Here is a 14,746-nt window from a genome sequence, read left to right on the forward strand (position 1 = left end):
CTGCACATGTTTATGAAAACTCATAAATCACATATTAAACATTAAAAAAACAAAATCCATTTTCATATTAGCAATTACTCTACAGCCTACGTTATACTTTGACATTATTTAAATCTTGCTAGCACAACGTTATATAGCCAGTAGGCACAATGGTGACCACCACAATTGAAAACATGAGCACTTTTAAAATACATGTCAGCGCAGCTTTTCTATGTGAAGCTGTTAATCGTGAAACTTTCTGCTGACTTCTGGGTCACTAAAAGCATTACTAACATTTACGCTCCACAAGTCTCGCTTTGACATCAAGCTATGCCATCACAAAAGGACACAATCTCACTTCAATGAGACAGCTCAAAAGTGTGATGTCTTTTTCCTGTAAGGTCTGCTGTAATTCTCAATTTTCTTGGGAATAGCATAATAAACTCTTCTCCTCGTCTCTATTTACATCTTTACTCTCCTCTGGTTACTCTTAGCTATTTTTCTTTTCTCTTTCCACAATTTGTATAAATTGTATAATCCAAGTGCAACTAAGGCACATAAAGCCACAATCAAAACAGGTTTCAAGATCATTCCTACTACTCTCTCTCCCAAGATTCCAAACCACTTTTCAATGGTTGAAAAACCATTACCTCTTGCTTCCCATGCACCTGTTGCTGTCAATCCTTTCAAGTGATTTTTTAGATTTGTGATGTTAGAGATAAACTTCCTTATCTCCTTTCTATTGCCGGTATGTACATGCAGCAATATTGCACATGCAAAACGTTACAGACTCCTTCCTCCTTTGCCCTCAAGATGATTTTGCCAAACCATTGCAACCATCTCCGTATCCATTAAAAGCAAAGTTCCAGCATAATCAGTAGGCATTTCATCTACTATGGTTAACAACTTCCTAATCTTGATATCCTTCAAGCTCACACCAAATGATGGAATGATTGCACCAAATATATCACCTGTAATTCCTGCTGCACTAGCTCCTCTCTTAGTTCGGGAATTTGGTTTCTGTTTCCAGATTGGATTGTCAAAATTGTCCACATGATAAATTTTCAGGAAATACCACTCCCTAGTAACATGTACCATACCAGCCTTTCAACAGTTTGTAATAGACATTTTTCCCACAGAAGAAATAAACACCTGGTATGGCAGGATCCTATCCATTAAACGTAAAAGCCCAAACACTGTTAAACAAACATACATGTCTTCATTCACCTACAAAATGTGTGTCTACTTTTGACTTTGGTCCTTGTATACATAATTTCCTTACATGTTGCCAGTTTAAAGCTAAGTGTCTTTGTGTATCACTGCCTGTAATGAATGCAGTATCTTTCTGCCAATCCTGTAAAACTACTCTGTTTTCTATTTTGGTTTTCCTTGCTTTTCTTCTGTCATCTACTTGACCAATGAACTCCTTTTCTACTGGTGTGAGAATACAGATTAAATAGTTTTTGTATATATGTAGTTCTAAAAGTCAGGGTCGGTTCAAAGAAACCTCCCACAATGTCAATGTTTTTTTGCTTTAGCAAGACTATTCAGAAGCTGATTTATAGGTATAAAAGAAAACACAAGGTCATAGTTTGAATAGATTATTGGATACACTCCTGGTTTACAACTGTGTTAATAACAGAATGCAATAAATTCCACGGCCCATATTTATTCTTTTTTAGCGCCGCATTTGGGCCGCTTTTTGATGCAAAAGCGGTGCAAACTTACAAAACACAATTGTATTTTGTAAGTTTGCGCGCTTTTGCTTAAAAAATATGGCACAAATGCGGCGCTAAAAAAGTATAAATATGGGCCCATACGTTAGTGGCAAGCTGTGATATGTGGTTACTTCCTGAACTGATGAAAGGATCTGTGTACAAACAAACCAGTCATGCACCTCCATGGTCTCAATATATTCAGGAAATAGCCTGTAGTATACTTTAGAAGACAAAACCCTCTTAGATTAATCAATGTGAAGCAATCTCTCATGAATGAATGAAAAGGCATTGTATGGGACTTCAAGTGCTTTTTCAAAATCTGATTAAAAATCAATAGTGACTCTGTATACCCTTGAGCGGTACTACACCATGAATAAACACACTTCTGAATTAGAAGCAGATACAAATTTACTATCCTCATGGAGGGGAATGGAGTAGAATGCTTGGCACAAATCAATGACCGTGAACCATTCTGCTTTACAAGGAATCTGGAACAAAATCACTGCTGGATTCAGTACCACCAGCCAACATGGAATGCCAATCTTGTTCACCTTTCTCAAATCCTGAAGTATGCGGTATTTTCCATTGGGCCCTCACAATCCTAAAATAGGGAAGTTACATGGGCTTCCCAGGATCTCTTTTACAGCACCTTGTTCAATTAAGTTTTCAATTACGGGAGTTATTCCTACAATTACTTCTGATGTCATGTTATAAGGCAGTGTTCTTTGATACACTGTGTTTATCTTCACTGTAATTTTAACTGGCTTAACTCCTCTAATGAGACCTATCTCCTTTCCTGAAAAATCCCAAACGTTTGCCATAACTGTCCCTTGCAACTCCTTGGTTAAATCATTAACTGTCATTATTGGGAACAATGAGATAAGAGGGTGCATTTATTCAATTTTGCTGGGAATTTCTTCATCACTATTTGTCTGGATGGCTATCCCCTTTTGTGTGCAACTTCTAGAACAATTTAGCTTACACAATAGATCACGAGCTAACAAGCTCACAGGACTTGAATCACAAACCACAAATTGGTGCTGGTCCTCAAAGGACACTAATTTGACTGACATATGTCCTGTAATTAGTGTTAGTTAACTGCTGATTTGCCACTCCTACCACCTGAATTCTTTTTCCTGGCAAGGGCATAATTGCCACTTCTGTGGTTCTGACAGTGAAGTGTGTAGCACCATTGTCAACAGGGAATGAAACATTCTGTTCAATAATGCTGGCATTTACATATGGACCACATTGAGCTAAATCTAAGGAGGCTGCTCACATGCAATCCTCATAATCAGAGCTGTCACTGTCAAATGTTTCTGAAAACTCCTCATCACTCAAATCAATTAAGGGAAATTGGTCTTTTCAACTGATTTACATTTGCTTTTGCTCTCTGATTCATGTTTTGCTGAGGAACCATCAATTGCTGCTGTTTCATCGGGGCTTGTGGAACTTGCATTTGTTGTGGGACTTATATCTGTTGGGGAACCTGTATCTGTTGCAGGACCTGCATGTGGTGTAATCCTGTAGGAACAGCTACATTTTGGGCTCGGGTTCTTTGGATTCTCTGAATTTGAACTTGATCACTGCCAACAGTCTGACCAACACCACCATTCTGCACCAAATCATTCAAATTATTATAAAGACACTCTTGTCTCCAGTGTCCAAAGTTGCCACACGCATGACATGGCTGCAATTTCTCCGTTGACTGCACATTAATCACTTTACTACTCTGATCTATCCGAACACTGCGTTCTAGACTGAGGCACGTTGTTAACCTGCTGTTGCATGCTTTGCATTCCACTAGTGTTCATCTGCGGGTCCTAATTTCCTGTCTGAGCAGATTTTATTTTCATCACCAATAATTTATCTTTCAGCTTTTTCCATTTCAATTAAATTTTGTTACTGCAGTGCTTTGCCTACTGTAATACCTTGTCAATTGGTTTGTTCTGCCAACAAATCTAATGCTGCTGAACAAACCTAAACACAAAATAACTCATATCTTTTGCTCAATCGTTTCAGAACCACTGTGCTGTTTGAACGCTTGCAATAATCTCTCATAATAGGCATGCATCGACTCTTTTGTTTCCTGTCCTGTCCTATCAATCTTCTGCCAATCAACATCTTTTGGGGAAACTTTGTTGTTCAGAAATTCAATCACTTTATAAAACCATTCATCACCTCTTCAGGCAGCGTACCTGTTACTGGGTCTCTCAGTGGTTCACGATTTGCCCAATCAATACTCCACTTGCACTCAATCTACAAATCAACTGGGACCACAATGTCAAACAATGTGTTTAAATTCTTCCCACAGGTATCTTGAAAGCTTCACAAACCTTTCTGTCTGCTGGTACCACTCCACTGGCTTCTTTCTCAATATCAGGTAATCATTTGTGAATGACAATATGTCACTCCTGCTCCATGGGACATGTACATAACATCCTCATGGAATTTCCCTCCTTGGTAACATTTTTACATTATCATCAGCTTGATTTACTCCTGCCAGAGACAAATTCTGCTTTGCTTTCTTTTGATCTCTTTTCTTTGCCCATTTATATAATGCACCCCATGTTTGAATGTATGTAATTAATTCTTTTATGTGAATACTCATTCCTGGTGATCTCATGTTTCCTGTGTCTTTGGCACTGAACTCTAATCTGTAGCTTCTTCTTAAGGGCTTAGATTTTCCTTTTGCACATGAATTGCACTTCGTCCTCTGTGTATATTTCCAATCACTCCATCTCAAGCATTTCCGTAATTAATTCCCTTCATTTTAATTTTAATCTGGACACATACACTGTTCTGTCCTCCTCTGGTGTCTCTTCTGTTCTGAAGTTACCATTTGATGCATCTGTTGCTCCTTTGGGCTCAGGTTGTCTAACCACTCAGTTAACTGCTGGGCTGAAAAACCTTGCAAGCTAGTATTATCTCTGGCATATTTTGTGGGGTGCTGCAATGTGGACTCATAATCTGATCTGGGGTGGGCATGTAAGGATGTGGGGTTACCTAAGGACATCTCACATCAAAAATGTGCAGCTTGATTTAACATCTGGTTAGGTTCTGCAATTTGTGTAGGGTTCAAAGCTGGGATACAAAAAGCTATTCTCTCCATTTCATGCCAGAACTTTTACCTGTTAAAACAGTACTGAAGTTTGTCCTGTTTGACTCAGGTAACATTTGACTTTGTCTGTGCTGGTGTATACATAGGCATATTATGATTCTGAGTACTACTGAGTTGTAGTCACATTAGGTGTAGACACCATCTGATTCACATGAGGGCTTGGCACTACCTGATTCATAACTGGGCTTGTGATATACTGTGCTGTATTAACAGTCTGAACTGGTAAATAAACCAAGGGCACTTGTGCCACTGAATTCACAGGTGTACTTCGAACTATCTGAATCGGGCTCTCTGTAACTGGAGCAATTTGCACTTTCGGGGCTACATTCCACACTGCTTCCTCAGTTGAATGATACGATAATGGAACCATTCATCAAAAGCTGATTTATGAATTTATCTTCTGCGTCACTTTCATATGTGGCTGTCTTTTTACGCTCATCTGCTGTCTTTTCTGCTTTAGCTGTCTGCTTCTTTCTTGTTTTGGGTTTGTACTCTTATCACCTTCCTCTGTGATAGATGGATACATTCTCACTCCATCTAATATCACCACCTCATCTAGCTTCCGCTAATGTTTTAACTGCTTTCTTTATTCTATTTTCAAATGTTATCATTTCTTTCTGTCTGGCAACAAACTCCCAAATAGCAGGGGCTTCATATTGTGCAGGTTGAAGAGGCTTTTATTCATAAAATACTCTCCTCAACAAGGAAAAGCTATTGAACCTTCTTTTTCAGTGATCTTGTGCTATTTTTTTTATCCAAATACATGCTGAAACTCCTTTCACCTCTGAAACTTCGTATGTTGGTTTTCCTTCGCGTTCTACCTGTTCACGCTCTCTAGCTGGAATAAACACAAACAATTCAGTTAATCACAACAATTTTCAATGAAACCGGGAAGTAAAGTCAATTCCACAATCCTTTCCGTAATCCCTTTTCAACCAATAGCAACACCATACTGTCCACCAATACGAGTGAAGCTTTCTCAGTAACTGATCTATCCCAGCGCGGCACAAATTATGTTACACTCACTTCACTCAGCAGCTTCAGTTGCTTCGCAATTGTCTCTCACACAATTACTCACACATACACTAAATGCATAATATTGCAAACAAGATAAAAAAAAAAAACTGTCTGCACACTACGGGTAGGGCTCAAACGCTTTGAAAGCTCTATGGCTTACACCTCCAACTCCAGCTTTCGCAATTACGCAATCAGTGAAGCTTGGCCAGCTATTCTCATCCTGGTTGGTAGGGATCCTCCTTAGGCCTTTGGGATTCACCCAATACCAACCAACAACTCACACACATTCAGGGAAAACTAATGGCATTGTCAATGGTACCGCATGACATGTACTGTACTGCAAACAATAAATTAAACAAGTGTCTTGTACACTTGTGTGTTACCCCAGGATCTTAGGCCTCGACAGACTTGTCAACAACAACAACAACTGTGCACAATTTTGTAGCACAAAGCGCCACAATCACTTTCAGTATGACGACTCCTCAAAACACTTCACAACTTCACCCTTCACTACAATCAAGCAAAAAGCATTGCAAGCGCAAATCCCTACTTATACTTACACAACACAACACTTGTATACACAACACTGGAATTTCATCAATCTCTCAAACTAACCATAGAACGAACTACAGGGTGGGCAAATTTATACTAGGCAATAACATGCCTTACCATGAACAAAAATATGGTTATCCCTCCTATTGGACGTAACCCATAATTCTGTAATCAAAACTGTGAATCCTAATTCCTTCACATTAACCTAAAATGTGGTTCCCCCTCTGATGGGACAGAACTGTCACTCTGCTAGCAAACTGTTAATGCATTTTTCATCCTTCACAGGAATCAACCGATTTACCGAGGTCGATGGATCTTTTGACCCAGAAAGAGTGTGGTGAACCATACACAAATTTACATTAACACCACTCAAACAATTTAGATACCATGACCATTGTGGCCACAGAAGAAGACTCCAATCAATGAAAAGTTTCAAAATGTAATTTTATTACGACAAAGTCATGAAAACTGTGCGCAAAATCAATTATAAATATAAATCAACACCATTGGCTGCCCAAAGAAGCAAAACTAATGTAATCTAATTAGCATCAATACAATTAAGCATTCAAGAAGAATAATACATATAATTAAAGAGATAATCCGTAACACAGAAACATATCTCAAATCAGACTGCATCAACATTAGTCAAGCTCAATTAAACAGAAAATGCAAATTTGGGATGGGCATACATGGTCTCTACAGCTAAACAAATAAGGACATGTATGTGTGGGGACAGGCTAACAAATGAGGGCAAAATACACAATAAGACAAAAATAAATTGGAAAAATATATCTAGGGATATAGAGTACTAACGAGTCAATTAAAAAAGAGTGATTGTCAGCATGCTAGCTTCTATTCTAGAAAAAAGGAAATCATATCAAGAAAAATGATAATCAGCAGGGAGGTATACCTCTCCTAGCATTCAAGGATTCTTCTTCAGCAAAACATAAGATCATCAGCAAAGTCCGTTAGAAGACCCATCGGGGAATTTCATTGAGGCCAACAACTCCTTGGACAGCTCCCAACCTGGCTTCTGCAGCAATCACAGCATGGGGACAGGACTCCTGGCAGCCAACAGCGACATCTGATTACTCCTAGACCACTGCCATACCGCAGCACTCATACTCCCCGACCTCTCAGCAGCTTTCAACACGGTTTCCTACAGACCTCTGTGCACCAGAATCCATGACATTGGAATCCGTGGAAGAGCTTTGGAATGGATGCACTCCTTCCTCTCCGGGAGGACGCATACTCCCGCCTGACACTTCCAGACCCACAGGAGTCACCTGCAGAGTCCCCCAGGGATCCTCACAGAGTCCCACACTGTTCAACCTATACATGGCCCCTGTTCCTGCCATTGTCAGAAGCCACGGTATGAACATCGTATCATATGCTAATGACACACAACTCATCATTTCCTTCACCGAAGACCCGGACATGGCCAAAAGGAACTTTCACTCAGGAATGGAAGCAGTCGCCACCTGGAAGAGAGAAAGCTGCCTCAAGCTTAACTCCAACAAGACGGAGCTCATCATCTTTGGAAACACCACCTCAGCTTGACTTATGGTGGCGCACATCCCTCAGCACCCCCCCTGCACCGACGGAGCACTCCCGCAACTTAGGAATCATCCTTGACTTCTCCCTATCCATGACCCACAGGTAAACTCTGTTGCCTCCTCCTGCCGGCACAAACTCCGCAAACTTCGGAAGATCTTCAGATGGATCCCAGCAGACTGTCGCAGGACAGTCACCCATACCTTAGTTACTAGCAAGCTCGACTATGGCAACGCCCTCTGCGCCAGCACCTCAACTGGAAATATAAAAAAACTTCAACTCATTCCAGAACGCTGCCGACAGATTCATTCTGGACCTCTCTCGCCGAGAATACATCTCCCAACACCTGAGGGCCCTCCACTGGTTACCATTCGAGAAGCGAATCACCTTCAAGCTTCTCACCCACAAGTACAAGGCCATACACAACGCAGGACCAACCTACCTGAACCACCTCGTCTCCTTCCACACCCCAGCCAGATCCATCCACTCTGCCCAGATAGCCCTGGCTATCGTCCCTCACATCCGCAAAACCACCGCCGGAGGACGATCTTTCACCGACACTGCAACAAAGAGCTGGAACAACCTCCCCCTGCGCCTCAGACAAAGCACGTCGCTCAACTTCTTCAGGAAGAGCCTCAAAACATAACTCTTTGGATGAGGTGCCTCCCCACCCCCCCAGTGCCTTGAGACCCTCACGGGTGAGTAGCCGCATTTTACAAATATTGATTGATTGAGGGAAGTGCAGAACACAGGCTCTACAGAGAACAGCAGGGTCAAGAGACAAGGAAAGTCCTGACAGAGTGAGTGCAAAGACAAGGGCAATTCTGCCTGAAACTTATGAAGTCATCCCCATAGTAAAGTATACAAACCTCTCTGATTTGACAGTTCAGTGGCCTCACCTCATGCAAAAGAGGCATCATCTGATCAAAATTCAATAAAATATCAGGTTACAACAACCTGGTATTTCACATTATGTCCACAGGCCTTATTGTTGCTGTACCAAGGTCATTTAACCACAAGTCTTTGTATAATAGAACAAAAGAGTCTCTTAATACTTGAAAAATGTTTCATGAGTACAGAAACTAGAGGAAACATTTCAGGTTAGAAAGAACAATGATTCATCATTTTACATGCCTGCAAATACGAGTTCTGCAGGTCTAGTTTTGAAAACACAAGAAATGCATTACATTAATATATTTATTAATTAAACACACATAATATGCAAACAACTTTCAGCACTAATAATATATCATCAGTAGGAATAAAATGTTTCATTATGAATTGCAAACATGTTAAGGCATCATGTTAAATATGACATAGAAGTGCATTTAATTTTATGCATGTCTATTTAAACTCATAAATCACACATTAAACATTAAAGAACAAAATTTGTTTTCATACTAGGAATTACTCTACAGCCTAAATTATACTTGACATTATTTCAATCTTGCTAGCACATTGTTAAATCTGGTAAGCACAATGGTGACTACTGCAAATGAAAACACGAGAACTTTTAGTTCAGCTTTTCTGTGTTAAGCTGTTAATCATGAAATCTTCAGGTGACATCTGAGTCACTAAAATCATTTCTAAAAGTTTCATTTCAATAGTAGTATGCACTAGCCAATACACATTTTTGGAAGAGGTACTTATTTTTCATGATCAGACTTTGACCTGGAAAAAGTGGCTGAGAGACAGAAAAAAGAGGAAGAGAAAGATAGAAAGTAGTAACAAAGGGAGAAACCACTTATAAAAACGAATTTGCAAGAATGAAAAGGCTAGGCAGCTTTGTTATTTGACAACCCCGGAATTCTGCAGTGATGGCAATTGGCTCTTAAGACAAATATTGGGCTACTGCATAAATGTTTTTTTTAAATTAAACACCAAGGGGCATATTTATACTTGTTTTGCGTGAAATTTGCAGCATTTGTTTTACGCAAATTCAGTGCAAAACTAACTCCATATTTATCCTTTACGCTAGACCCGTCTAGCACCCAATTTATGGAGTTAAAGTCATTTTTTGAACTTGGAAACCTACTTTGCGTCAATGAGATGCAAAGTAGGCGTTCCTGTGCAAAAAATTACTCTATAGCCTTAGTGCCATATTTATCCCCCATGCTAAAATCACGCACGGGAGGGAGGAGGGGTAAAAAAATGGTGCAAAGCTTGCATTGCACCAATTTTAATGCCTGGTCAGGGCAGGCATCAGGGGACCTGTGGGTCTATTTCCATGGTGGACCATCATGGAATAAGCCCACAGGTGCCTTCCCCAGACCCCAGGGGCACCTCCACTCATACCAGAGGAACAGTGGAGGATGGGGGACTCCCAGGTAAGTATAGGTAAGTACAGGTAAGTATATATATATATTTTAAGTGCCATTGGGGGCCCTGAAATGGGCCATCCTACATGGCTCTGGGTTCAATGGCCATGCCCAGGGGCCCCTGGTCCCCTGTCTTGGCCATTGAGGTGGTTGGCATGACTTCTGTCTTTTCTAAGACTAGAATCATGTGGGATGGATGGGGTTGCGTCAGAAAATGACTCTAGGCAGGTTAGAGTCATTTATTTTACTCTAACCTGCCTAAGGTCATTTTTTGGTGCAAAACCCCCTTCTTCCATACCGACAGCCCCACCTGCCTAACGTCATTTTTTTACGCTAGCCTACCCTTTGCACTGACTTGCACCATTCCATAAATATGGTGCCCGGCTGGTGCACAGAAATGGTGCAAGCCAGTGCTAAACTTTTTGGTGCAAAAATGCGTTAGTGCAGTTTTGCACAAAAATTATAAATCAGGGCCTGAGTGAGTGCATTCTTTAGTGTATAAGGGGTCTGCGACTCTTGAAGAGAAGCAGCCTTACAGGCACAGTGCACTGTGTACAGATGCACAAGTAGTCATCAGTGAGTATGTGTATGAATCTGTAGAGGTCCCACCTAATTTCCTTTTTTAGGGGCGAGCGCAAAGTGCTCTGTCCCCTGCAGTAATCTCTTTTTGGGCTTCTAACCACGCCCATGTCACGTCAGTCACTTTCATTGGTTTGTTGGCTTGCCTTTTCAAATCCACTTACTTTAATTTGTGAAAGGCATGCATACGTCATGACTTTTCCAGTGTTTAGCCCACCTACACAGCACCGCTAAACTACTGGAAACATACGAGGCTCCATGTTTTCAGCATGGTTTCTGGACTACTTTATCTTTTTATTTTCCACGCAGTGCGATCGCGCTGGTATTTACATAGCGCTATCACGCTCTGTTTTTCTGTTTTCAATCTCCGCGCAATCATGCTGCATTTTACATAGGCGATCGCGCTTAGTTTTTTTCTTTTAATTTGTGTGGCAAGAAACGCCCGGTTAGGAGTTTACAACGCTAATAGCTGCTAATAGCTCTAACTCGAGCAAATGCGAGATCCGATGCATTGCAAATGCTTGTTGTAAATTGCCAGTATGCACATTGTGTACTGTTTTCCTCTTGCGCTTGTCCACTATCAGCCATAATTCATACCATCGACCCTGTTCGACCATAATTTATAATTTAAGCGATTCGTTAAATGTGGAGAAAATACATTTTAAGTCATGTATTTACTAACACCTAAAATGTCAGATAACCTGGCTGATAAACAGTCATGAGCGAGAGGAAACAGGCCTGACGACTCTGGTATACAAAGGTTTTCCAGTAAGTACTTGTGGCAGATTCAATCGTTTCTTTGTTTCTTCGAACTCCTCACAGAAAAACTTTGAGATAAAATTAGCTAAAGGCATTACGGTTGCTCTATCATATGTCATATATTCCGTCCTCAGATATTCAATCCAAAACCTTTCTATCGCTCGAGTAAAAGGGCTGCGCAATTAAGACAAGGTCGGGCTGTGAAGGATTTGTTTTGACATTGACCTACTCAGAAGCGAAACCTGCAATGTGCTGGTGCGCAGTGACTGACAGTGGCTCCTTCCTCACAGACACCGGATGTCCTTGGACGCATGGGTCGCTCGGAGATTCCATCGTAGTCAGCAGAACTTGAAGTTCCAGGAACCTCCGTCCACTCTCAACTGCATCAAAAATGTACACATCCATTATATATACAACAGTTCTCAAAGGCAGGTATAGAGGTAATTGATCCACTTATTTATACATTTCGGTGTTTGTTCAATTCCCTGAAGGAGTAAGGGTAGCTTGTATATAAACCATCTGTGGAATAATATGCATTAGCTACCACTTGTGGCTTCCATTGAGTTTAGCCTTCCAATTTGCTCTCAAATTGACAAGCATTGGCAAAACCAATAGGCCAGGTATGCTACCATTTGAGTGGGGCACACAAGAGGCAGACAGCAGGAGCAGACAGAGATAGCTATAGTTGTAAAGTAGCCCCTCATGCAGATCAATGCAGGGACTCGAGCGCAGGCAGGAGGATGCACCCAAACAGTTAAAAAAAATTGGGGTAGTTGCCTGTAGGAATATGTAACAGAGAAATTAATAATATATGTTGACGTATGGAATTGTTACAGTCCACCCGAAATGTATTTGATAAAATCATGTTAGTGACACTATGTGAAATATATTCACAGACATGTAACAAATTCTCCTCCTGAGGATTTAAACTCAGGAGGAGAATGTGAAGCCAAACAATGATGTGACACAGATCTGCTAAATTATTTGAAATACTTGTTGGACCATTTTTGCCAACTGCACACTATCTGCTCTTCAAGTTTAGCATATGTAAAGAAATGGCTCCCTGTTGCAGTTACCCCCCACTTTTTGCCTGATACTGATGCTGACTTGACTGAGAAGTGTGCTGGGACCCTGCTAACCAGGCCCCAGCACCAGTGTTCTTTCACCTAAAATGTACCATTGTTTCCACAATTGGCACAACCCTGGAACCTAGGTAAGTCCCTTGTAACTGGTACCCTTGGTACCAAGGGCCCTGATGCCAGGGAAGGTCTCTAAGGGCTGCAGCATGTCTTATGCCACCCTAGGGACCCCTCACTCAGCACAGACATACTGCTTGCCAGCTTGTGTGTGCTGATGGGGAGAAAATGACTAAGTCGACATGGCACTCCCCTCAGGGTGCCATGCCAACCTCCCACTGCCTGTGGCATAGGTAAGTCACCCCTCTAGTAGGCCTTACAGCCCTAACGCAGGGTGCACTATACCACAGGTGAGGGCATATGTGCATGAGCACTATGCCCCTACAATGTCTAAGCAAAACCTTAGACATTGTAAGTGCAGGGTAGCCATAAGAGTATATGGGCTGGGAGTCTGTCAAAAACGAACTCCACAGCTCCATAATGGCTACACTGAATACTGGGAAGTTTAGTATCAAACTTCTCAGAATAATAAACCCACACTGATGCCAGTGTTGGATTTATTAAAAAATGCACACAGAGGGCATCTTAGAGATACCCCCTGTATTTTACCCAATTGTTCAGTGCAGGACTGACTGGTCTGTGCCAGCCTGCTCCTGAGAGACGAGTGTCTGACCTCATGCGGTGAGAGCCTTTGTGCTCTCTGAGGGCAGAAACAAAGCCTGCTCTGGGTGGAGGTGCTTCACACCTCCCCCCTGCAGGAACTGTAACACCTAGCAGTGAGCTTCAAAGGCTCAAGCTTAGTGTTACAATACCCCAGGGCACTCCAGCTAGTGGAGATGCCCGCCTCCTGGACCCAGCCCCCACTTTTGGCGGCAAGTCCAGGAGAGATAATGAGAAAAACAAGGAGGAGTCACTGGCCAGTCAGAACAGCCCCTAAGGTGTCCTGAGCTGAGGTGACTCTGACTTTTAGAAATCCTCCATCTTGTAGAAGGAGGATTCCCCCAATAGGGATAGGAATGTGACCCCCTCCCCTTGGGAGGAGGCACAAAGAGGGTGTACCCACCCTCAGGGCTAGTAGCCATTGGCTACTAACCCCCCAGACCTAAACACGCCCTTAAATTTAGTATTTAAGGGCTCCCCTGAACCTAAGAATTTAGATTCCTGAAACCTACAAGAAGAAGAAGACTGCTGAGCTGAAAACCCCCTGCAGAGGAAGAACAGAAGACACCAACTGCTTTGGCCCCAGTCCTACCGGCCTGTCTCCTGCCTTCCAAAGAACCCTGCTCCAGCGACGCTTTCCAAAGGACCAGCGACCTCTGAATCCTCAGAGGACTGCCCTGCTTCAAGCAAAACAAGGAACTCCCGAGGACAGGGGCCCTGCTCCAAAAGAACTGCAACTTTGTTTCAAGGAGCAGACTTAAAGACCCCTGCAACTGCCCGCAAGAAGCGTGAGACTTGCAACACTGCACCCGGCGACCCCGACTCGACTGGTGGAGAACCAACACCTCAGGGAGGACCCTCCGGCGACTCTGAGTCCGTGAGTAACCAAAGTTGTCCCCCCTGAGCCCCCACAGCGACGCCTGCAGAGGGAATCCCGAGGCTCCCCCTGACCGCGACTGCCTGAACTCCATTTCCCGACGGCTGGAAAAGACCCTGCACCCGCAGCCCCCAGCACCTAAAGGAACGGTGACCCCCAGGAAGCCCTCTCCCTTGCCCAGGTGGTGGCTACCCCGAGGAGCCCCCCCCCTTGCCTTCCTGCAACGCTGAAGAGATCCCTTGATCTCTCATTGATTTCCATTGAAAACCCGACGCTTGTTTCTACACTGCACCCGGCCGCCCCAGTGCCGCTGAGGGCGTACTTTTTGTGTGGACTTGTGTCCCCCCCGGTGCCCTACAAAACCCCCCTGGTCTGCCCTCCGAAGACGCGGGTACTTACCTGCTGGCAGACCGGAACCGGGGCACCCCCTTCTCTCCATTGAAGCATATGTGTTTTGGGCACCTCTTTGACCTCTG

This window comes from Pleurodeles waltl, chromosome 10 (assembly GCF_031143425.1).
Source record: "Pleurodeles waltl isolate 20211129_DDA chromosome 10, aPleWal1.hap1.20221129, whole genome shotgun sequence".
NCBI classification, from domain to species: Eukaryota; Metazoa; Chordata; class Amphibia; order Caudata; family Salamandridae; genus Pleurodeles; species Pleurodeles waltl.